Below are 26,423 nucleotides of genomic sequence, written 5' to 3' on the forward strand. Positions count from 1 at the left end.
AAAACCTAATTTAAAAGACCAAGCCAATCTCATAAGACTTAAGTCAAAACCCTAATATAAAGAAATCTAGTCAGTCAAGTAAGACTTAAGTCAAAATCCTAATTCACCTTATCTAAAAGGAGACCTAGTCAAACTCTAATTCTTCCAAAAAAATCTAAAAAAGAAGCCTTCACAACCTAATTTCGTAGGTCAAAATAAACCCTAGAAAAAGTAGGTCAAAAAGCTTTCCAAGCCTTCATCAAACCCTGATTTTGAAGTCCTAACTCCCTACCTATCATCCAAACCCTAGTTTTTGTTCAAAAAACTCCAAGCAACCTTCTAAAAATATCTAGAAACCCTTTAGAAAATATAAAAAATACTTAGATTGAGAAGAAAGATACTTCAACTTGGAAATCAGAAATAGATCCAGTAACGGAGGAATAGCAAGGAAACTCATACAAAGATACTATCTGCTAGTACTGAGGGAACCGTCGTAATCCGCTAGCTAATTATTTTTATTTATTTATTTATTAATTTTTAGGTTTATTTTGCAATGTAGTATTATTTGGGAAAAAAGTAAATCGACGTTTGTCGGGCGGGGTTGGTGCTTAACACCTTCCAACCCCGTAACGTGATCCCAGGACCTGTTCTCTTTGTAGATTAGTGTGTTATCTGTTAGAGTCAATATTTGGTTCCTAGATCATAATAACTAGGTGGCGACTCCCAAATCTCAAAAATCAAAAGCAGAATCCGCACACCCCGCTGATCGAAGGCGTTTTTAATAGGTTTAATGAAATGATCAATATTTGGAAGAACAATCGCAATCTAAAGAATAATATGAAATTTTCTATGAACTTGTTGTATAACTAGAAGGTAGAAGAGAAGGCATCTTACTTCGAGTTATATTCGACTGTTGAACAGAGTTAAAGATCACTTCCAACCAATCACGTAAACTTTCTCTTGATGAAAATCGTATTTTCTCGTGTCCATGCGTAGTCCCAGACGAAGTCTACGACTTTCCTTCTTGCGACGAAGTTTGAATCGTTCTAGTTTGGTGTAGATCTGAGTTGTAAATCTGAAGGAAAATGAGCTTAATCTTGATTGAAGAGAAGAATATGAAAAATTAGATTTTTCTTTAAAATTCAAATATTTGTAACTTAAGTATGACGTAAGCGTCATTTCGAAAGTTATTTTCTCGAATGCTAATTTGGACAATCTTATATTCTATTTAAGGTGATTTTTTTATCCGAATCTAATGGTATGATCGAATTCCTCAAATTATATCTCTAAAGTGTCGATTACCTATTTGATAAATATTTGATGTGAAACTCGAGGATTTGGTAACTTTTTCATCCAAACTCGAATTCGAGCGTGCTTATAGGCTAAAGTATATTTTTTAATCATTTTAAATCCAATGGAGAAGTCAAATGTTATTAAAAATGAATAGATCAAAATCTAAGTATTTTACCTGAAGTCCCTCTGTTAGAATTTCCTCAAGATACTAATTAGAATTCAGGGTATTACAAGTGTATTTATCAAAAGATCAGTGGGAGCAAGTTTGTGGTATACTTTGAGGCCACGAGTCATACTTTATGATTGTAGAATTTTATCTTAGGACACGGTGTTGTTAAATTTATTGTCAGGCCGTTAAAGATATATTGTGATAATACCGTTGCAGTTTTCTTCTCTAAGAATGTCAAGTCTTTAAACAGTGTGAAACCCATAGAGGTGAAATACTTGGTATACTTGGTGGTTAGAGAGAGAGTCTAAAACCAGTTAGTGTCTATTGAGAACATTGATACTACATCAATGATTGCAGATCCATTGCCAAAAGATTTATCTCCTAAAGCTTATAAGGAACATGTTATTAGGATGGGTTTTTATAATAATCCAAGATTGTAATGATCATATTATTTAGTATTATTGTAATAGACATTAACAATTAGTGGAATAAAGTTGTTTCTAATTTTCCACTTTCAATTGAAGTTTATGCATATTATGGTTGCATGAATTTGATTACAAGAATTTCTTGACAAAACAAATTATAGGGGCTAGTGTCTTTTGGAAAAAAGGTGAAAGCCTAATTATTTCTCTATTAAGAATTGTACTAAGGAGAGTTTTCAATAATGTAGTACATGGAAGAGAGTATGGTCACTACAACATTTTTTATCTACAGCGAAGGATTTTTCCGCCGCTACAAGGTAATTTTTCCGCCGGTAAAAGTTATTGCGGCGATGAGCAGCGGAGCTAAAGATCCGTCGTTCTTTCCTCCATTGCTAACTATAGTAGCGGATAATGTATTCCGCTATTGCAGGTAGTACCTTTAGCGGTGGATATTAATATCCACTGCAATAGGTCGAATTTTTAACAAATAGAATATAATACATATAGCAGCAGATATTAATATCCACTGCAATAGGTCAGTTTTTTAATAAATAGAATATAATACATATAGCGGCGGATATTGAGATCCACTGCAATAGGTTAATTTTGTTTTTTTTTTTAAATATAAGACATATAGTGGTGGATATTAAGATTCGCTGCAATAGGTCAATTTAAAAAAAAAAAAATATAACATATATAGCGGCGGATATTAAAATCCGTTTTTAATACGCTTTTTTTTTTTTTTTAATTATTATATATCCTTCAAAAACAATATATAAAGATGAAATTTGTATCCACTGTTGTAATTTTTTTTCATATATATATTATATATATATATATTTAACCTGTGTCCTCCAACCTGTACAGATTGAAATCCTACCATCATTGGGATTGTTCGTGGGTCAATCGACATGTCTGTATCAATCCTTAGCACGCCTCGGCATTCTATTGACAAAAATATTTCACACAATTAGTTATCTTTGATTAATATACAATATCCGAACAAACCAAGAAAAATAATAATGAATAATTGTTTTATTTATCTAAAAAAGAAAGAATAACCCATGAAAGATTCTGGTACCTTATAGTTGCTAAATGGTCCACTTGGTGTTTGTTGTAGCATTGTCCATGATAAGGAGCTTGTAAGAAATAATGAAAGAACACTATGTGAAAATTTTCAAAATTCGACGGTCCAAAACCCTCGAATTATGGGTCCATTCGACAGTCTCGACCGTTGAATTGGGCCTTGTTGAAAAAATATTCGACAGCCACTATTGACCGTCGCTATAGGGTATTCTTTTTTTAAAAAAATATTAGGCCCCCAACTAGAACTCACCCAATCTGGAAGTCCAAAAAGTAACACCTCTAATTTCAACCAACCACAAAACACATTAAGGTATGAATGTACTAAGGAATCTGGAATGGTAAGTTTTTAACATGGAGTATGTGAACCAACTATGCAACTCATAGTCGCTGGACATTATTAATCTTAGGAGGTTAGAACTGGAAAATGACACGAAGAGAAAGCCATTCACATTAGAAATAAGTTTATGTTTCACCCAAGTTGGTTATGATTGATGATGGTCTATGGATGATGAAATTCAAGAAGTTTCATCTATGTTTGCTTCAAGTATTTATAAATGAAATCATCCACTTGGCTGGTTTTTGGTTTTGAACGAGTACTTGAACACTAGCCAATAAGTCAACTTTGGCTAGTTATATAAATCAATTCAGGAACAACATACCTTCCCACTGCTAGCAGCAGCTACTAATGCGACATGCTGTTCATCGACGTCAAACTCGTAAAAGTAGTAGGTCCTGAAAACAATCAAATACTGGTTTAAAGTAATCATAAAAGAATGCTTCAAGTCTAGTAATTTTACATAAATAATTGTTGGAATGCTAAAAAAAAAAATGTAACCAGCAAGAGCCCAAGAAAAAGAGAATAAATGAACAAAATCTTTCTGTTTCTGTTTATGTTTCTGCTTCTGATTCTGCTTCTATAGAGAATTAATGACTTTGACAGCACAGTTTTGTGTCCCACAAGACTCCCATACTAAACATGACTCACCTAAAAACAATATGAAACTTGAGCCTCTTGGATGGGACACAGCTTATCTTACTAATTGGACAATTTAACCATATGATCAGAATTGACGCACCCCAGGTATCTGGTTGCACGAATTACATATGTTGGGTCCGAAACTAAAATGAAGTAACAATAAGATGGAGAAGCAGAAGTGGACATTCCATTAGAAAGAATGGAGAATAAAAAAGGCTATCAACTGAAGAGAGAGAAAGAGAGAGAGAGAGAGAGAGATGATGATGAGACTTATGAGCCCATGTTAATTGACCTCAACTGGAGATTGGGGTCACACTCCTCAGTGGCTAACAAATCTCCTATGAAACCACACCACAAATCTAAGTGTTAGTGCCTCAAGAGTAGTGTGTACCAGACGTGCAGTGCAAACTGTGGGATAAAATGCCTGAAAATATTATAAGAATAAAGAAAGATGGGGTTGAAACCCATAGTTCAGTTGGTTTGAGACATTGCAAAACAACTTAAAGGTCATGGGTTCAAGTCCAACTTACCCATCAAAAAATGAAAAAAGAAAGATGAATTCCCTTGATTTTTGTGCAAGGTTAGATAAGGTGAAGATAAAATTTCTGCGTCTCAGACATAAATTGCTTTGCTAAATAATCTTTTCTAAATGAACAGTATGGGGACCTTAATTGTCTGATTCAACATGAATTGCAATGCTAGCTTCAACTTGAGGTTAGTAAATTACCTGAAACCTTCAAGTTCTTTGATTTTTATGATGCGTGCATAGTTCAAGGTTGCCCCACCTGTAATTGCAGTATAACAAAAAGTAAGTCAACTTTTTTGAAGTATTGAAAAGCTACACCAATTGAAAAAGTAAAAAGTAGCAAACAAAATGCTAAAAACCCTTGTTATCATAAAGAAGTGAAACAGATCAAAAAGCACATTTGATAAATAAAAAGCTCACTATTATAGAAGAAAGGTATATTCCCACAAAGTTTTTCAATAAAAAAACATAATTTTTTTATAGGATTAGCGAAAAAACATGGTTAAAATTAAATTTACCAGGAACAAAAAATTTTGATGCCTCTTTCAAGGAACCTAAATTAGTGATATCTTTAGCCTGTTAGTCAATAACCACTAATAGACTTAGTCAGAAACAGCACAATTTATATATATATTGGGAAACCAAGTGGGTGAAGGCGGGTTTGAATCCAGGTTGTGACATTACGACTCACAAACATTAAAATGAACATCATATCCTTGAAGTACTAGTAACTTGAAGTATCAATATGTTTTTTTTTAATCAACTGACTCTACATTAGAAGCGTATAACAGAAATAAAGGCTAAAGAGCAATAAGATGGTTCTAACTCTTTACTGTTGGATCAATAACACATGAAATTAATGTCAAGGTGATCCAATCTCTTGAACCAAATCAAGAGGGATTTGTGAGTTTCTTCTTCAACAAATCTAGTTTTCCTCTGGAATGGCTGAGAAGAAGAGTGTTTATGAAGTTGAAGTTGTGTTTTTGTCATAAAAAAAAATTCATTGAGGTTCTGTTTTTGTTATAAAGAAAATTCTTCCTTAACTCCAATTTTGTTGAACTCTTGAAGGTAAACCAACAAAAAAAAAATTCAAATTTAAAGGGAAAGAGAAGCTAAAGAGATAAAAAGAAAGTTGGAAAGTGATGGAGCTTAACAGAAAGGAGGATGAGTACCAATAAATATTGGTTCTTAGAGAGAAGGAAACGTGGGATATAAGGAATATATATTGAGTACGTACTTCGAAAGCCAAGTTTCAGTTGACTTACCCAAATCCAAGTCTTCCTTGCTGATGTCAATGAAGTTTGCTATATTCTTAAGAACTGCACAATGATTCTAAAGCATAAAAAGAGAAAGAGAAAGCAAAACTCTGTGCATTATATTTTATCAGTAGTCATCTACCATGAAAGAAAACTATTCATTAACATCTGGATAACTGTTTTATATTAGACTTTGATGAGTGAGACAATAACAATCATCAACAAACAATTGCAACCTTTCTAACTTGGATAATAAGTACATACATGTTAGCATTAAAAACTTGACACATTGACTTGTAGAGCTTGAACAATCCAAATAAGATATTAAAACCCAAGAAAACCCTTAGAAGATTTCTCAATCAAGTTTCAGACCAAAAACACCTAAGAATTAAACTACCAAAACGAATTGGAAAATTAAATTAATAACGAAATGTAAAGACCTACTAAAACTCAATAAAACCCATGAAGCATTTCTTCAAATTTTAGACTAAAAAATTGAAACAATGACTTGAAGAGTTTGAACTTCTCAAAACAAGATATGGATTTGTCCAGTTTATTTACTAAACTAAGACAGATCCATCTCTGTCTCTTTTGCCACAATGTTTGTTAGGACTTTATCGAAGGACGAAAATCTTTGGTCTATATAATGGGATTTATATGAAAATATTTGGTCTAGGAATATGTCAATGCCACTTATCATGCCCAAAGAAATTACTATTTATGCACAATTCAAAGACTATGCAGCATCAGCAAAAACACAAAGGCTAGTACAAGAAGCAAAAGCATTGTTGCACTGGAAAAATAGTTTGATATCATATTCTCCTATTATTACTTCTTCATGGACATGGTCTGACCATCTCCCCATGGCTGCCACTACTCCTTGCAATTGGATTGGAATTCTATGCGACAATAACTTGGACAGCATCATGGAGATAAACATCTTCAAACATTTTACTATCCACTATGATCAAGTCGTAATAATCTAACTCCCCCACATGGCATACTCAATCAACTCCCCTGACGTGAGGTGTGATGAGTGTCTCCAAACACTCAATTATACGCACATTTTCCGGATATTTATCTTGATTTTTGTACCTATTTCTTTATATTAAGATAATAATCATGATAAGCCTCAAACCACCACGTTGCATGTTAATTAGGCTTAATTATATATAAATAAATTCATTTACTAGATAAATCTAATTACGTGTGTTTCTTGTGCAGAAAATCAACAATTTGGAATCAAAATCTCAAGGCAAAAGCATTTGGGCCCACTTTGGAATGCCCTAACACTTTGGAATGCCCTAATCCTTTGGAATGCCCTAATCCATAACTCATATTCTCCTCTTTTGTCTTTTTGTGCAAAGAAAAGTGGAGGCTACTTTTAGACTCTTCTACACACATTTTTCTCTATAAATAGAGCCTTCATTTCTAGAGAAAGGGTCCCATCTTGGTTCCTTATCCAAGATTCCTTTAATCTAAGGCTCTTTGCCTATTCTCTTATTTTTTGTATTTTCATTTTCTAGTTATTTCCTTTTGGCTAATTAGTCTTGTAAGAAGTAGAAGAAGAAGAAGTTGTAATTTTCTCCATGAAATGAAGAAAAGTTCTTTCATCTCTTATCTTCTCTCTCTTGCAATGACATTAGGCTAAGTTCCCTTCCATTGGAGAGTGGAAAAGCCTAGAGCAAGTTCTTGTGTTATTTTTAATTTCATGCCTTTCTTTTATTTAAAATGCTTATGAATTCTCTTTAAGTTTCTTGCACCTATTATTCTTAATATAGATACTTTACGCTTAGATTAGATCAAGATAAAGTATGCTTAAACTAGATAATTGGTAGTAGAAAGTTTTCAAAGAATTCTACTTTGTTTATGTTCCCTTATTTCATTTCATTTCCAAAACTTTCCGATATAAGGAGCTAACACCAAGCCCTTACGATTGAGTTATAAAAAGGCTTGAAACTAAGAATTGCTCATCAACATGTTCTACGTAGATCCACCTCTAATGGTGTTTTAATTTCATAAGTTTACTTGCTTTTAATTTCATTTACTTTAGTTTCTTTTCTAGTAATTTTACATTTTCTTATAAGTTCAAAAATACAAAGAAAAACAGTTTTAATTCCTTTTAGTTAATTTGAATTTTATCTTCTTAGCTTAACTCTATTTCTCCTTTCTCTTGGGTTCGATCTCCTACTTGCCCCACAAGTAAGGTAAACGTAAGATTATTATTAACTCCGGTGAGAAGAACAACGATAGTCTCATCAGAATTTTGGCGCCGCTGCCGGAAAAAGGTAAAGGTAGTAGTGGTAAGTTTTGATTTAAAATTTATTTTTTTTCATTTTTATTTTATTTTATTTTTTATTTTGGTTTCTTTCTATAAGTTCAAGTGTTCTTGAGATTTTAAGAGAGAAGAAAGAAGGAAAAAAACATTGAAAAAAAAAAAAAAAAGTCATTCTCGTTTTCTTTTTCACCCTTGACAGCAGAACTTAAACTTACTGTAACTTTCTACTCCGATCTCTGATTATCTATTAGTGTATATCGATTTAGGGTAGAACGAAATTTTCTATAAAATGTGACAAAGTCAGCAAGATTGCGGTAAGTCAGATTCTGTTTTTGAGTCCATTACTATCATTTCTACTAACATTTCTGTTTTGCTTCTTGTAGGTGAACATTTTTTTTTCTTCTTTTCTTTCAATTTCCTTTAATCTTTAGTTAGGTTTATTTTTCTATTTTAGAAACTCTTGTATAGGATTTCTTGTAATTTTTATTAATTATCCAAGAAGGCTTGGATTGTAATAGATTAAGGAAGGACGACGGGTGGACAATACCGTCACGGCTCCTTAGGTTCGCACACCAAAATTGGAGTTGGTGGCCTAAGTCGACTCAAACCGTCTTCACCCCGTCTAGCACGGGAGGTAATCCCGAAACACCCACACCTCTCTTTGCTAGTGGGTTACTCCTTGCCTTTGTATGTTATTTTTCCAATTTGCACACACTTGGAATAGTTAATTAAGTAGTAAAGAGCACCCCTCTCCTAGGGATGGCATGATAAGATAAGGATTGGAAGTCATTACCAATTCCTTGCTCTAATTAGGATAATCAATTCACTAGTCATCCAATCAAATTAATTAAAATCAATTAGACTTGACTATAGGGCCCACGAGCTCAATAGGAGAAATTTCGCTTCAAGTTGTGCCAATTGCGCTTCTTGGTCATTTTTGTATCTAGTAAGATCTTGCCCTTTGAGGGGATAGACTCAGTCTATTCAAGAAAGGAAGGTATTTAAGCGTGCTCTTGCTTATGCATTATGCGCCTCCTCCGATCTGGAGATCCGAATGATTCAAACTTGACTTCATAGAACCGAGTTGGAAGGCTAGTTGCGCTATTTCTACCAAGTTAGGAGCTGTCTAGCTTTAGGCAACCTATCTAGGTCCAGTCTTTTCTTTTCTTGATTGTTTGATCGACTGTGTGATTTGGATGCTTGGTAGACGTTCACAAAATAACGTGTTAGAACCATTTGATCCTGAGATCGAACGTACCATCAGTAGGATACGCAAGACACCATCAGTAGTTATGATGGGTGATCGAGAGCGAACTCTCAATGAGCTCTTCACTCCAGCTTCCGCATCTCCTCCCACATGCATTGTTTTACCGTTAAACAATGCACCTCAGTTTGAAATTAGGGCTGCCACCATCAATATGCTCCCTAAGTTCCACGGTTTAGAGCGTGAACAACCTTACACCCATCTTAATAGATTCTTGACTATATGTCAAACTTTTAGAAATCAGAATCTAGATGAGGAGAGTATCAAGCTTATTCTGTTCCCGTTATCCTTGGAAGACCATGCAGCTGCGTGGTTGAACTCCCTAACACCCAATTCCATATCTACTTGGGATGTTCTATCAAAAAAATTTATGGCAAAATTCTACCCCGTGGCCAAAACTGAGAAAATGAAGGACTCTATTAGAAATTTTAGAGCCCGTCCTGATGATGAATTTTCCCAAACTTGGGAAAGATTCAATGATTTATTGGTCAAGTGCCCACACCATGGCATTAACAAAGCACAGTTGGTGCAAAGTTTTTATAGAGGATTAACAATGAATCAACGTACCTTAGTCGAGTCAGTTCATGAACCAGACTCCCAACCAAGTGTACGATTTCCTCGTAGAGTTAGCTGAGAGTGCTCAAAACTGGAGTACTAACCAAGAAGAATTTGATAGAGACTATCCGGTTAGGAAGACAGGCATGTATGAGATGAAGGCAGACCCTGATCTCAAAAATGTCATGTGTAGTCTAGTGAGTGGGGTGAATAATCTCACGAAGAAGTTAGATGCCTTTACCATCTCAGCATCCAAACCTCACCTAGACCCTCGTACAATTTCGCAAGTGACTGTCGAACCGAGTTCTTTGTGTGTCATATGCGACGGCAATGACCATTTGGTCGAGTGTTGTCCCACCTTGCCTCAAATCAAAGCTGAACAAGCAAATGCGATTAATGGCTATAGTGCTTTTAAGAAGCCAACTCCAAACTCTTTTAGCCAAACGTATCACCCAGATAATAGGTTTCATCCTAATTTCTCATACAGACAGAACGAACCTATTCAATCTAGTGGTCCGTCAGGTTACAATAGGAGTTTTCCTAGGCAATCTGGTTCTTCCACAAACCAAGCCATTGTTCCTCAAGTCCCTTATCAACCCCAACAATCTACCGATTGCAGAGCCATTCATACCAGATCCCATGACCAATTACCAGCAGCCTGCCCAACAACAGTCGTCCTTAGAATCTATGATTGCCGAGTTGATGAGGCAGCAACAGCAGTTCATCCAAACTCAACAGCAAACCCATCAAAATCAAACTCAGATTAACCAGGTCACTGCGCAATCCATAGCTAAGATGGAAGTTCAGTTGGGGCAGTTAGCTCTTTCCTTGAGTAGAGAGAGAGAAAGGTCAATTTCCTAGTCAGACTATCCCTAACCCTAGAGGTCAACCTTTGATTCCAAACGGATCAAAAGGTCAATACGAGAAGTAGGAAGCCATTCTGGAGCTCCACAAGACTCAGTCCAGGCTATCCACACCTTGCGTTCGGGAAAGAAGGTGGACAACAAGGTCCAACCTATTGACACGGGAGAAAAAGTCTTAAAAAAGGACAAAGTTCAAAAAGAAGCCATAGAGTCTCCAACAGAGAAGAAGAAAGATTTGAAAAATCCTCCTATCATTTTGCCAATTCCAAAAGCTCCATTTCCCCATCGCCTTAGAGATTCTAAAAAAGGTAAGAAGTTTGAGGGTGTCTTAGAAGTCTTCCAAAATGTGCATATCAATATCCCATTCCTAGATGCCATTAAGCAGATACCTTCTTATGCGAAATTCCTAAAGGATTTGACCACAGCTAAAAGGAAAACACCATTTCCTTGGGAAGCTATTATGGCAGCCCAAGCTTCGTCACTCATCCAACAAACGATTGCACCAAAATTTAAGGATCCTGAATGTCCGACAATTTCTATTAATATTGGAAATCAAGTGGTCAAAAAATGTCTCTTAGACTTAGGGGCCAGTGTGAACCTTTTACCATATTCGGTTTATAAACAATTAGGTTTGGGGGTTTTGAAACCCACAGATATCACGTTGAGTCTAGTCGATAGGTCCATAAAAATTCCAAAGGGTATAGTTGAGGACGTGATAGTTAGAGTCAAAGATTTCTATTTTCCTGTTGACTTTGTTGTCTTAGACACAGAGCCAGTCATCAATTCGAACAGTCATATTCCTATCATCTTAGGACGTCCATTCTTAGCCACGTCTGACGCAGTCATTCGTTGTAGAAACGGAATTATGACTTTAGCATTTGGGGATATGAAAGTGAAACTGAACGTCTTCCACAATTTCCAAGGAATTGATGTAGATGATGGTATGGAGGAAGTGAACATGATAGATACGCTAGTCAATCAAACGTATCAAGAATTAGGGTACTCTGATCCCCTAACGAAATGTTTGGCTCACTTTGGCCTTGACTTGGACGTAGAAGAGTCTATAAGCGAAGTCAATGCTTTGCTTGAATCCGTTCCACTCTTAGATTCTGTGCGGTGGCACGCAAAAGCTGAAAGTCTTCCTGTGCGCACATCCAATCTTGTTCCTTCTCATGTCGAGCCTCCAAAATTGGAACTCAAGTCTCTTCCAGAGACCTTGAGATATGCATTTCTTGGCAAGAATCAAACCTTGCCTGTGATCATTTCCTCTCACCTCGATGAAGTCCAAGAGGGAAAGTTGTTAGGAGTATTAAGGAACATCAAGAAGCTATTGGTTGGAGCATAGCTGACATCAAGGGAATTAGTCCATCTGTGGTGATGCACCACATTCGTTTAGAGGATTTTGCTAAACCTTCCTTAGAACCTCAGAGACGACTAAATCCTGTCATGAAAGACGTGGTTCGGATGGAAGTGATGAAATTGCTAGATGCGGGTATTATCTATCCTATCTCTGACAGTCGTTGGGTGAGTCCTATACAAGTAGTTCCTAAGAAATCTGGTATCACTGTGGTAGTGAACCAAGACAACGAATTAATCCCCACTCGAGTCCAAAATGGATGGAGAGTGTGTATCGATTATAGGAAACTCAACTCGATGACTCCAAAGGATCATTTCCCCTTACCTTTCATTGATCAAATGTTAGAGCGTCTAGCAGGACATTCTTATTATTGCTTCTTAGATGGTTATTCCGGGTACAACCAGATACCTGTTGCTCTAATCGATCAAGAGAAAACAACGTTCACCTGTCCCTTTGGAACTTTTGCGTATCGTCGCATGCCTTTTGGATTGTGCAATGCACCCGCTACTTTTCAACGGTGCATGATGAGTATATTTTCCGACATGCTAGAAAGATATCTCAAAGGTTTCATGGACGATTTTTCAATTTTCGGACCAAGTTTTGAGGAATGTCTCCATCACTTGACTTTGGTCCTTTAACGTTGCAAAGAGGTCAATCTAATCCTCAATTGGGAAAAATGCCATTTCATGGTAACATCGGGGATTGTGCTAGGGCACATTGTTTCTGTTAAAGGGATTGAAGTAGATAAGGCAAAGGTAGGTCTAATTGAAAAATTACCACCTCCTAGAACGGTCAAAGAAATTAGGTCATTCCTAGGCCATGCGGGTTTTTATCGTAGATTCATTAAAGATTTCGGGAAATCTCGAAGCCTTTATGTGAGCTATTGGGAAAGGATGTTCCTTTCGACTTTTCAGAGTCATGTCTCTCTGCGTTCAACAAGCTCAAGTCCGAGTTAACCTCGGCACCCATTATTCAACCTCCAAACTGGAGCATTCCATTCGAAGTTATGTGCGACGCTTCAGATTATGCAATAGGCGTGTTTTGGGTCAGCGAATTGAAAAATAACCTCATGTTATCCAATATGCTAGTAAAACCCTTAACGATGCTCAGCTTAACTACTCTACAACGGAGAAGAAGGAATGCTAGCAGTGGTCTATGCCGTTGAAAAATTTGCCCCTACCTTATAGGATCTAAAGTTGTGATCTACACAGACCACGCAGCATTGAAGTACCTTCTATCAAAGAAAGATGCTAAAGCAAGATTAATCCGTTGGATTCTACTTCTACAAGAGTTTGATCTCGAGATCCGAGATAAAAAAGGGGCAGAAAATGTCGTAGCTGATCACTTGTCTAGGATAGTTAACAAGCCATCCGAGGAATCCTTACCCATCTCTGAATCCTTTTCCGATGAGCAACTTATGCAAATCTCTCAAGCCAATGCTCCATGGTATGCGGACATTGTCAACTACCTAGTTACAGGTCAATTCCCAGTCGAAATGACTAGTCAAGAGAAACTTCGTCTTCTGTCAAAAAAAAAATGGTATTTCTGGGATGAACCATACTTATTAAAGTATTGTCCCGATCAAATCATTAGACGTTGGATTTCAACCTGTGAGCAAGTCAGTATCTTAGAGTTTTGCCATAATCATGCCTGCGGAGGGCACTTCAGTGGTAAGAAGACCGCCATGAAAATCTTACAATGCGGTTTTTTCTGGCCTAGTATTTTTCGTGATGCCCGCGAGTTTAGCAAATCTTGTGATAGATGTCAGAGATTAGGAAAAATCTCTAAGAGAAATGAAATGCCTCAAAATCCTATCCTGATCATCGAAATTTTTGACGTGTGGGGTATAGACTTCATGGGACCCTTTCCTATCTCCCAGGATTACCAATACATCCTACTTGCCGTTGACTATGTGTCAAAATGGGTCGAAGCTGTGGCATGTAGAACTAACGATCACAAGGTTGTGATAAAATTCATCAAGGAGACGATTTTTTCAAGATTTGGTACTCCACGAGCTATCATAAATGATGGTGGCTCGCATTTTTGCAACAAGATATTTGTTGCGTTGATGAAGAAATACCTCATAACGCATAAGGTTACCACACCTTACCACCCACAAACAAGTGGGCAAGTAGAGATTTCTAATAGGGAAATAAAGATTATCTTAGAAAAAACAGTCAATCCTTCAAGGAAAGATTGGTCTTTGAGATTGAGTGATTCACTCTGGGCTTATAGGACTGCATTCAAGACACCCATAGGGATGTCTCCTTACAGGTTAGTTTTTGGCAAGGCCTGTCATCTCCCTGTAGAATTAGAACATCGTGCATATTGGGCGATCAAGCGCCTCAACTTTGATTTTGATAAAGCCGGTGAGAAGCAAAAGTTACAACTAGACGAGTTAGAAGAGATTAGAAATGACTCGTATGATTGTGCCAAAAGGTACAAAAGCGTACCAAATTCTTTCACGATAGGCACATTCTTAGGAGGAATTTCATTCCTAATCAAAGAGTTTTATTGTATGATAATAGACTCCACCTTTTTCCAGGAAAACTTAAGTCTCGATGGACTGGCCCATATATTATCCAAGCAGTCTACCCCCATGGTGCTGTTGAAGTCCTTAATCCTAAGGACAGATCCACTTTCAAAGTGAATGGCCAACGTCTCAAATTGTTTCTTGAGTATGTTCCGCAGGAGGAAGTTCTTTTTCTCGATGATCCCGTCTATCAAAATTAACTATATTTTCGTCTAGCTAAAGACGTTAAACTTAGCGCTTCTGGGAGGCAATCCATGCACTTCAAGGGACATTGTGTTAAATATCAACAGGACTATAAGGTCTTTCTCAGGTGCTATCTAACCCACTTCATTTCATTTTGTCATTTCAATTTTACCTTTGCATGTATATGTTGAAATATTGAGGACAATATAATGTTTAAGTTTGGGGGTGTATGGGTTGGATTTCCACTTATTATTTTCTTTTTTTATACAAAAAAAAAAAAAAAAAATTGAAAAATATTTGGTTGGCAACTTTGTTGTATTTTTCTCAAAGTCTTAGCTTGTATCTTTTAAGCACTTAGTAAAAATATTTAATCAGTCTTTCATTGGAAGCTATGATCTGGAGTCCCCATTTATGTTTCTCTCAGGCAAAAATTAGAGCAAAGTTATCTTTTGGTTTATAGTCACTTCTAATAAAGTTACCAAGAGTCTAGATTGTATTAAAAGAGCTTGTTACCTTCTTTCTACCTAGAGTTTAAGGAAAAACTAGGTTTGCTGAACTTTGACTTCCTTGTTCAATTGGTTGGTTGATTAGAAGAAAAACATAACTGAATTGTATACACATTGTATAGCAACCATTGAATTAGACTGGGTACCTTGAAAAGGGCTGCCTACTTTTCTTAGAAAAATAGTGAAGAAGTAATAAAAAAATAAAAATAAAAAAAAAGAGAAAAAGTCAAAGATCCAAAAGTTTATGTAAAGTTTTAGTAGGGTGAAAGCCATCAAGTGTAAAAATGTGAGTATACTGGAATATCACAGATAAAGCCCCTTAGAGGTATTAAAGTGAATATCCACACTTCTCACTACCCCAGACAGGATGCTAAGTTTAGAATTAAACCCTAAGTTACTCCAGTTATTCTTGAGTAGTTAGAAGGTTGAAACTCATTTTGGGAAATCGAATCTCTTAAATTTCAAAGTTAGAATCACTATCTCTCAAAGGTCAATTTAAGTCTAAGTTTTGTCGTAGAGAAATAAGGGTTGGGACTCTATACCAAGCAGTACTTCTAATTGATTGACAAAACCAAAAAAAAAAGACTTGTGCTTTTCAATATAAGTTTTGATTTTGACTATTTTTACTTCAAAGTTGTTTTCAAATTTTGTGGGTATATTTTCTGCAAACCCTCACGAGTCAAACTCGTCAAGGGCTTGCTGCATTCGCTAAATGCAATCGAGGTGCCTGCGAAAGTGGCAGTTTTATTTTCTAGGGACTAGAAAAAGGTAAGTTTGGAGGTGTGATGAGTGTCTCCAAACACTCAATTATACGCACATTTTCCAGATATTTATCTTGATTTTTATACCTATTTCTCTATATTAAGATAATAATCATGATAAGCCTCAAACCACCACGTTGCATGTTAATTAGGCTTAATTATATATAAATAAATTCATTTACTAGATAAATCTAATTACGTGTGTTTCTTGTGCAGAAAATCAACAATTTGGAATCAAAATCTCAAGGCAAAAGCATTTGGGCCCACTTTGGAATGCCCTAACACTTTGGAATGCCCTAATCCTTTGGAATGCCCTAATCCATAACTCATATTCTCCTCTTTTGTCTTTTTGTGCAAAAAAAGTGGAGGCTACTTTTAGACTCTTCTACACACATTTTTCTCTATAAATAGAGCCTTTATTTCTAGAGAAAGGGTCTCATCTTGGTTCTCTTATCCAAGACTCCTTTAATCTAAGGCTCTTTGCCTATTCTCTTATTTTTTGTATTTTCATTTTCTAGTTATTTCCTTTTGACTAATTAGTCTTGTAAGAAGTATAAGAAGAAGAAGAAGTTGTAATTTTCTCCATGAAATGAAGAAAAGTTCTTTCATCTCTTATCTTCCCTCTCTTGCAATGACATTAGGCTAAGTTCCCCTCCATTGGAGAGTGAAAAAGTCTAGAGCAAGTTCTTGTGTTATTTTTAATTTCATGCCTTTCTTTTATTTAAAATGCTTATGAATTCTCTTTAAGTTTCTTGCACCTATTATTCTTAATATAGATACTTTATGCTTAGATTAGATCAAGATAAAGTATGCTTAAACTAGATAATTGATAGTAGGAAGTTTTCAAAGAATTCTACTTTATTTATGTTCCCTTATTTCATTTCATTTGCAAAACTTTCCGATATAAGGAGCTAACACCAAGCCCTTACGATTGAGTTATAAAAAGGCTTGAAACTAAGAATTGCTCATCAACATGTTCTAGGTAGATCCACCTCTAATGGTGTTTTAATTTCATAAGTTTACTTGCTTTTAATTTCATTTACTTTAGTTTCTTTTCTAGTAATTTTACATTTTCTTATAAGTTCAAAAATACAAAGAAAAACAGTTTTAATTCCTTTTAGTTAATTTGAATTTTATCTTCTTAGCTTAACTCTATTCCTCCTTTCTCTTGGGTTCGATCCCCTACTTACCCCACAAGTAAGGTAAACGTAAGATTATTATTAACTCCGGTGAGAAGAACAACGATAGTCTCATCAAGGTGTGCCACAACCATAGATTTCCTTTCATCACGATACATAACTGCACAGATTTATGGGGATATGCAGTTGTGTATCCCGGGGCATAAAGTCTATGATTCTGACACACCCCACCCACGTCAGGGGAATCAATTGAGTATGCCACGTGGGGCAATCATATTATCACCACTCATCCACTATATATCCCTTACATTAAAGTAGCTAGGAATATCACGGACCTTCCCTCCCTTAGGGACTCGTCTCTTTCACAAGATCACAATAGAAAGCAAGTTGATAAATAAGTGAGGATTTGAGCACTATTGATAATCATAACTTTCACTCTAAACCATTTTTGGCTGCTACTAAAAATGTGTGATTAAAAGCAACCATTTTTGTTGTGTCTTCCTCTATCTATATTTTGCTATGCACTATTAAATTTAGCTACTTAGTTTGATATATGATGGTCTGAGTGACAGACTGATTAGGACATTAGTCCTTCCCCAGACTCATCTCTTGATTGCTGCACCAGCAATGGGTACATGGTTTACAGCATAATGGGGGTCTGATTGTTGAGCATGAAAAACGTACTTGACAGAATGAAATAGCACACTAGTCTCCTGTATCAAAGGGAGACAAAATTTTTTACAGTTTTGATACCAATGAAGAACTTATTTGTCAAGTAAGTTTTAGAGAGATATTAAGGCCATAAATCATATATGGCCTTTAAAAACTTATTTGTGAAATAATTTTGTGATCTAAAGTTGAATAATTTATATGCAAACTCAAATAATAATAATAATGAAATAAAAGCAAGAAGAAACAAAAGAAAGAACTAAACAGAACACAACACAATACAACATACACAAGCATGTTAAGCTAAAACTACCTTTAAAAACTCACAAAATCCATCCAAGATTGCAAAATATACCAACATTAGAACCCAAAATCAACCTGAATATAAGAACTAACTATACTATTACGATAACGCAGTTGATTTCCATGAGAGACTCTCTTATGGATTCAAGTTCGATAGAATTAGTCACCATAGAATTAGAGTGATATTTCAAGGAGGAAAGTAAGTATTATTTTTGCTAGTTTATAATAGGTAAAAGGTTATGTGACTTTAGAATCTCATTCTATCAAAACCTTCCTTCCATCCAGATTTAGAAGCTAATCCACTTCAACCATCACAACCCTTTGATTCAAACCAATATCTATCTGCCGTTAACCTGCCACATTCATCACACATAGAACCATATTTTGTGCTTTGTCAGATGTTCAACAATAATTCACACGGATAAAAGTTTGCCCAATATTAACCATTTTGTTATTGATAATAGAAGAAACACATGATCTAGGGTCTCTCATCTGAATTAAGTCCTAAAAATAAAAAATAAAATAAAGATGAAACAGTCATACAAGAATACAAATTTACAGGGTTCGGTAAATTGCCAAAACCAAAATAAGAAATTAAGAGTTAGAATAAGTAGCCACATGCTCATACAAATTTTAACCTACATTTCTATGTGAGTGTGGTGAAAGCAAATTGACGAACAGATTCATTGTTAGTTGAAGATGGTCATTAGAAAATACCTTAGATGATATCGAAGGTCAAGGTTGTGCAAATGTGAAAACACCTGCACAAGATAATAGTGTTTATTTAGGTTAGATTAGAGAGGGGGATCTAAAAATCAATTAAATACCATACAGTTACATCAATAAAACATGAGATCATTGGGCTTACTTGGAAAATGATGAAATTAAACTTAACAGTTGGAACTGAAAGTAAAATGATCATCCTCCTTTTATTTCCAAACAAAACTTTCATGGATGGGCATGAATAACAGAACATGGCTCTAGTATACTTGAATACCCATAAGTATGCACCACTGTTTGAACTTTAGCCCTATTAGAACATATAACAACTATCTAAGAAGTCAATAAGTTCTCAATCAACATGTAAGGACATTACATAATCCTCTATTTGTAGCAAAAACTACAATAGGAGAAAGTGTTCTCTATAAAGCACAATTCAGGTAGGAAAAGCATTCCATATCCAACATGTGAAACTACAAAGTAAGGTTGCATAAATCGAAAAAAAATATACAGGCTAACCTAACCCATATAGGACATACAAGAGATTTGAAGGGAAAAAGGCACCTCGTCCATGAACAGGACTCCAGGTACAAGCTCTGCCACACCTTTATCAATGTACCTGTTAACAACCATCATAAGCATAGTTTTTTTAGTTAAACCATGCACATCTCCACCCTTACTTCTCAAATCCAAGATATTGAAATGTTCAGAGAAAAAAAATATGATACAAAATAAGTAGGAACATGACATGAACTACTTGCAGACAACATCTTGTCCAGCTTCATTGTGAGTGAACTGCTTGATATGATCTTTCGCTTCTTTCTCGGCCTTCAATGTCTCACGCTCATTCCACAAAACAAAAATAAGAAATTAAGAGTTAGAACAAGTAGCCACATGCTCATACAAATTTGAACCTAAAAATAATTAGAGCAAATCATTGTTATATAAAATGCAATTAGCAAGCATTTATAAAAACAAAACAACTATGGGAGAGAATTCCTCAGATTTATATTAATAGAATTCTTAGAAAACTTCTTTTCTTATACACATCATATAATCATCAAATTTTCTCCAATCCATGATCAACTTTTCGAGTATCCAACACAAGTTAATTCTCATAAGGTATCTTTGCTACATGCTAAGTAAAAATGAAAGACTAAACAATGAGAACCAGCTGTAAATCAAATTGGCATCGATCCAAGTGGTATGAAAAAATTTATTTTGATAGGCATAATAATTTCAAGGTTCTAACACTGAATGTCATCCAATTGAGCTAGAGAGACAAACCCAATACAAGGTTCTATGAGAGCCAATTGAGGCCTCTAAAGTCTCCACAACAACCTCCATAACAAGCTCACAAAGTAAACTACCCATTGCCTTCTCCCTTGCTTCAACACAAGGATAATCAAACAAATAGCAGCTTACTTAGGAACATAAGCAGTTGCTGAAAGACTCAACTACAGACCGCCAAGCCATCTAGACATGCATAATTGTCTTCACCTTATGCTAACAAGATGCTTCTAATAAGAAAAAAACAAATGGAAAAGTGGGCTTTAAAGATAACTACAAATAGGGGAAATGCTGTCAAACGACAAGTACTATTTCTCCTAGATGGTACCATTAAGGGAGTTTCAAAATTCCAAACAAGAGAAAACAGTACAAAGGAATAAAAGGATCCTTTGAAATCAATTTAGAAGAGTATCATTCATCTAATGGAACTTATTAAAACAGAAATATGAACTACAAATTTACAAAATCAAATATAATTGATAATAATAGCCAATAAAAATATAAGGAAAAAGGGGTTTTAACTTCAAATCCAAACCCTAAACCCTAAACAAATCAATTTCTTGAACTTGTAAGAATATTTACCATTACAAACTTGTAATCTAAATAAAATCAACTAAAATCCAAAGATTTTTCATACATGAAAAGCAAAATCAAACTCTTCAACTCTCATTCCTCACCAAATCAGCCATTAATGATGAGAGAATGTGGTGACTCGACCACATATGGGGATATATATTCATAGAGAGAAAAATTGATAGAGAGAGAGAGAGAGAGCGAGAGAGACTCAACAGTAAAAGTGCGCGGTATCGGTGAAGTCGCACGGAGATGCTCCAATGTTTAGGACTTTCAAAGAGAGAGAGAATGAGAAGAAGAGGAGAAAATGAAAGAGCTTTTAGGGCTTTCAAAGAGATAGAGAGAATGAGAAGATGAGAAGAGAAAATGAAAGAGAGAGTGAGGGAGTTTCGAATTTTCTGTAAAATTCCCGCGAAAGAGAGAAAGTGAGGGAGTTTTGGATTGTGAGTTTAAAAAAAAATGCGAACAGCTACGGCAACTTTAATCCGCAGCTATATTAAGTTTAGAAAACTCGATTGTGCGCCATTTAATTTCTTTATAAGAGAAAAAAAAAAACACAAGCTCTATAGCTGCGGCAACTTGAATCCGCTGGTATATTAAGTTTAGAAAATTGTGTGGCGTTTAACTTCTTTAAAAATAAAAATGAATCGTGGTCTATAGCTGCGGAATATCTAATCCGTTGTTATATTAAATTTAAAAATTGTTACACAAGAAACTTAATAAATCAAATTTTTATATTAAAAAAAATAATTTTTAGTGACGGATAAACATATCCGCTGTAAAAAAACATTTTAATGTGTTCCCTATAACGGCGGATAAAAATATCCGCTGCAAAAAATCAATTCTTTTTTTGAATTTTTGGTATGAATGGTCCCCTATACTGGTGGATAAAATTATCCGCTGCAAAAAACGTTTCAATGTGATTCCTATAGCGGCGGATAAAAATATCCGCTGCAACAAATCGATTCTTTTTTAAATTTTTGGTATAAATGGTCCTCTGTAGCGGCGCATAAAATTATCCGCTGTAAAAACGTTTCAATGTGTTCCTTATAGTGGCGGATAAAAATATCCGCTGCAACAAATCGATTCCATTTTTAAATTTTTGGTATAAATGACCCCCTATAGCGGCACGTAAAATTATCCGCTGCAAAAACATTTCAATGTGTTCCATATAACGACGGATAAAAATATCTGCTACAAAAAATCGATTCTAAATTTGAAGGCAGTGTGAATGTGTCGCCTGTAGCGACGGATAAAATTATCTGCTGCAAAAAACGTATCATATTGCAGTGGAAACATCCATCCGCTACTATAAACTGACGCTATACATCAAAAATGTTGTAGTGGGTACAGGTGACATTTAAGGGTATTTTTGATACAAACTACATTTTGAAGTTATTTTTTTATAGGAAAGTAAAGTTTGGAGGTGTGTTTAATACATCTTAACATGTACCCTTAGGGTACATGTTAACTAAACTCATTGAAAATTACTTAATAAACCTTGTGGTAGAGACATGTTTCTAAATGAATCCAGAAATCTCTCTTTCTTAAATGTCCCCCTCACCTCCTAAAACCAACTTCAGTTGTTTCTCACGACAATTTGAATCATTGATCTCTACAATTGAGTTCAAATGTTGAGATGGACAATTATAATCAATACGTGAAAATTGGAAAATTCGATGAGCTTTGGCCCAAGAAATTAGAAATCAAGTTTCGACAGCCCACGACCATCAAAAAATTTTATGTTCCCTGATTCGACGGCTTAAAACCATCTAATTTCTCCAATCCTCCATTAATTTGACGGTTTCAGTCCATCGAGAAAAAAATCCGTCAATGAAAATTTTGACACCTTGGTCCGTTGAATTTTATGAAATTTGACAGCCTTGGGCCGTCGAATATGACTTTTTTTTATTTTATTTTATTTTTTCATGTTGTGAATCACTGATCTTGATGATTGTAAAATATCAGTCTCAACGATTGGAAAAAAGTTAGATCTCAAGGATTTGAATTCTTGATCTCAACAATTTAAATCATCAACTCAATGATTGAAAGTGGAGATGAAGAGGCATTAAGAAGAAAGAAAAATTACTAACTGCACTATCAAGATACGGTTAGAAAATTAGGTGGTACCAATTATCACTGCAAGTATCCCAACGTCAGATCTGGTTTGGACCGAGATTTTTTAATTAGGTTTATGAAATAAATGGAATACTCCAACATAAGTAAATGGAAAATGGTCAAATGAATATTCCAATGCAAATGTAAAATAGAAGCCGAATTGTTTTGATAAAAATACACAATACAGGGCTTACTAAAGAAATAGAATGAAAAACATCATAAATAATTTATTGACTTACCTTATAAATTATTAATTTGGGCATATTAGAAATTCCTCTACAAATTTAAAAAAATTATACTTGCCTCCCTTGACCATTTGATAATACATAGTCTAGCCATGGATGAAGATATTATATTTCTTTTTCTTTCCACATTTTCTTTTAAACATAGTTGTGTAAAATTTGCCACTCGGTAGGGATAATTTTGTTACGTCAGATAAAGACTTTGTCAAAGCAAAAGTTGCAAAGTTGCAACTCAAAATATTTCTGTAAGGAGGGGTATCTAATATATATATATATATATATGTACTATAAGAAAAGGAAATATTACAATAAGCTAAAAGAAACAAATAAAAGAATAAAAAGAATACTACAGATGCCAAAATAACCAAAGCCTAGAGCTATTACATATCACTTGCAAATTATATTGTGTGCGGATTGGCTGGTAGTATTGATAGTAAAAGTGCAATTCATTTGGCCCGATTTATTTTTCTTCATCATAAGCATTAGCGTCACCTTCCCATTCAATTTGGTGTATGCATTGAATGTCAAATTCCCCGAGTTTAGATCACTAGCAAGATTTGAATTACCTGATAATTGTTCCGAAATCACATCAAATGTAACATTCATGTGTCGTGTGCTACGTAACTTTGCTTTTCTTGCAGGAATTTGAGCCTCTCCGACAGTCTCCCCACGGTAAGAAAGTATCATGGTACTGTTACGAAATTTGTACTCACCCCAATTCTTGTTCTTTACGCTGACCTCTGTGATCAACCTCATGTTAACGGAAGGGATTGTAGGATCAGAGTTAAAATTCTGGATGCTTACAGAGGTAATTTTAATATTAGGACGTTTGACTTTTAGTATGGTTGTTCCAAGTACCGCGAACACTATCATCTGAAGGATGATGAAAGCAACGATGTACGTGATCAATTTGAGTTTTTTCTTCTTAGCGAGTTCTTCCGGTCCCAACATCGCCCGCTCTTCATCGCTGCCCATGGTGTGTTCTTTTATGGAGGAAAAGATCTTTTGGTTTGTATAAGCCAAATATGCTAAGTAGTTGGTGATAATGGTTGGTTTGTCATCTGTTATTTATACTTATAATATAGTACATTAGATGATGTCATTTAAATTATTTTTCCTTAGAACGGACGTTGGACGGAAATTTCCTTTGCAATAATTTATTTGAACAAACGCGCATTTGGTTTCGACTTCTAGATGCTTACATGTTTTCAAAATAAAATTTGACTTTTGGTAAATCACATAAACTTCTAACGCGTGGAGAATACATCAACTCGAGTTTAGAATCGCCCCAGTAAACCCATATTCTACAATGAGTCATGCTCAATACTTCCATGTAATGATGTAAACCACTTGCAGGCCCGCTAACCTAAGGAATTTTTTTTATAGACCCGAAGAATTAAAGAAGTCACCCGGACTCGTGGCTTTTTTTTTTTTTTAAATAAGTTTCTTTGTGGGTCTGGGGCTCATTCCACAAATATTGTTTGGGCGAATTGCACTTCTTTAACCATGCTTGCATATGGTGTTATAAAGGACTGTCAATGGATAGTCTAAAATCCGAATCCGAATACGAATATTATTTTGGTATACGAATATATTTCGAATACGGATTCAAAAATTGGTACATCCGCATTAGATAGAGTCGGATTCGAAAATATAATATAATAAGTGTGGACATGAGATTCTCGTTTTCAAATATCTCTACCACTTTGGGATATTGGAGTCGTCATCATTCTTTTTGTAAAAGGATGTGAATGGTCATCTAGATTGTATTTTTTGAAAAGAATATTGTTTTGGTGTTTAGTGACTCTTGTATGGATAGGGTTCATTTGTCCACCTTGAATGTGGTGCCTCGCCAAAACGCTAACACAAATCCCCATGTCAGATCCCGAGGTACTAGGTGACACCTTGAAATTTCGGCATGGTCTCCTCTGTTTATGTTAGCATTCCAAGACGTTCAACCTGCACCTGATAAACGACATACATTCTTGTATATATACATTCAAAATATAATACTAACGGAAGCCTATATACATCTAATAACATATAAAAATCAGAGTGCGGAAGAAGAAGTTTATATACATGATTATACAGGAATTCCTCACTCTAACAAAATTCCTATCAATCAGAATAAAATCTATAATACTTTTGGACAATTCGATACCACTAGGGGGTATAACCCCAATACTCACCAAATGACGGACTCTGGCTGTCTATCTAACCCACCAGATGATTCTCACTCATTTCTACACCTGCATCGCTAAGCTTCAGATCTGAAACTAAAAAATTGGAGAAGGAAAGGGTGAGTAACAATGGTTACCCAGTAAAGAAACAAACAATTTCTGCCAATAACCTCTTCTAGCATGAACGAGTAAGCATACTAACTCATTTTAACACATGCAAAGTTTTACAAAATAAACTACGATTAACTGGTACATATAGCCAAGGATGAACAACTTAACATTTTAAAACTCACATTACATCGATCATCATTACTCATTATAACATTCTCTTTTTATACATATCTAATTGATCAAATGGAAACATTAAACATAGATTTCATTTTATATATCAAAATAAGCAACAGATACATAATACACAATGGTGGAGTATTGGAATTAGAGAGTTGGGATTCACGACTGGATCGCTCCCAGTCGGGACATGATGTTACAATTCTTCTCTGGCTTTTAGTTCCTGATTTTGTGGCCGGTCGCTGTACTTACCACGCTTGGTTGACCATTTATCCGGCTTAGGTTGGTCGTTTGACGTGACCGTAAGCAATGGGTCTCTTTTCGATGTGTCAGAACGTTTGATTACTATAGATTGTTAGTGATTACTGACTAATCATCTTCGTCTGTGCCTATCAGGCGTGCATGTGATTCCCAAATATACAAACCATTCGTATACGACCACCTTTACATTACAAGTTCACTGGTAAAGATAGAGAGGAATATCCCGGATTCCAGTTGTGACTCCACTTTCATACGCGTCCCATGCCACGTATGAGTTTGGTGGTCCCTACCGTACATCCCAGGATAGTACACCACTCCGGATGATATGACATACTATCCCTTCAAGCATTCACAGACTCTTTAACAGCTCACAAAATAGCTACATATATATATATATTACTTTCATTTGAAAATAAAAGAGAAATTAATAATACAAGGTTGAGAATGGATATCCAGTTTCCTACCATGCAAGTGTTGCCACCCGGCCTAAAATAAATAATATAGCGGAAAGGTAAACAGCGCCTCGCGCTAACAAAAATTTAAATAAACATGCAACTAACAATATTATCCCTGGATATCTGTTCACCAACCTACACACAACACAACAACGTAAAATGCAGACATCACCCCTCG

At 35.3% G+C, this 26,423-nt stretch overlaps 1 long non-coding RNA gene across 3 annotated transcripts; it reads right to left on the bottom strand.

The window, feature by feature from the left end:
* Positions 1–2,707: 2,707 nt before the first annotated feature.
* On the bottom strand, positions 2,708–24,086 carry LOC147391059 (uncharacterized). Of its 3 annotated transcripts, XR_015183192.1 has the most exons (9): positions 19,587–24,086; positions 19,403–19,457; positions 18,987–19,148; positions 18,836–18,879; positions 4,970–5,027; positions 4,653–4,710; positions 3,609–3,681; positions 2,945–3,002; positions 2,708–2,808 (listed from the first exon to the last, which is right to left on the bottom strand). It is a non-coding gene; the product is annotated as an uncharacterized LOC147391059 (long non-coding RNA). The 3 variants fall into 3 exon arrangements; XR_015183190.1 differs by lacking the exon at positions 4,970–5,027 and adding an exon at positions 5,717–5,770 and having other exon boundaries at positions 2,945–3,681; XR_015183191.1 differs by lacking the exons at positions 4,970–5,027; positions 18,987–19,148 and adding an exon at positions 5,717–5,770 and having other exon boundaries at positions 2,945–3,681.
* Positions 24,087–26,423: the final 2,337 nt, after the last annotated feature.

The sequence above is a fragment of the Akebia trifoliata genome, chromosome 11 (genome assembly GCF_017979445.1).
Source record: "Akebia trifoliata isolate Shusen 1 chromosome 11, ASM1797944v1, whole genome shotgun sequence".
In the NCBI taxonomy this organism is placed as follows: domain Eukaryota; kingdom Viridiplantae; phylum Streptophyta; class Magnoliopsida; order Ranunculales; family Lardizabalaceae; genus Akebia; species Akebia trifoliata.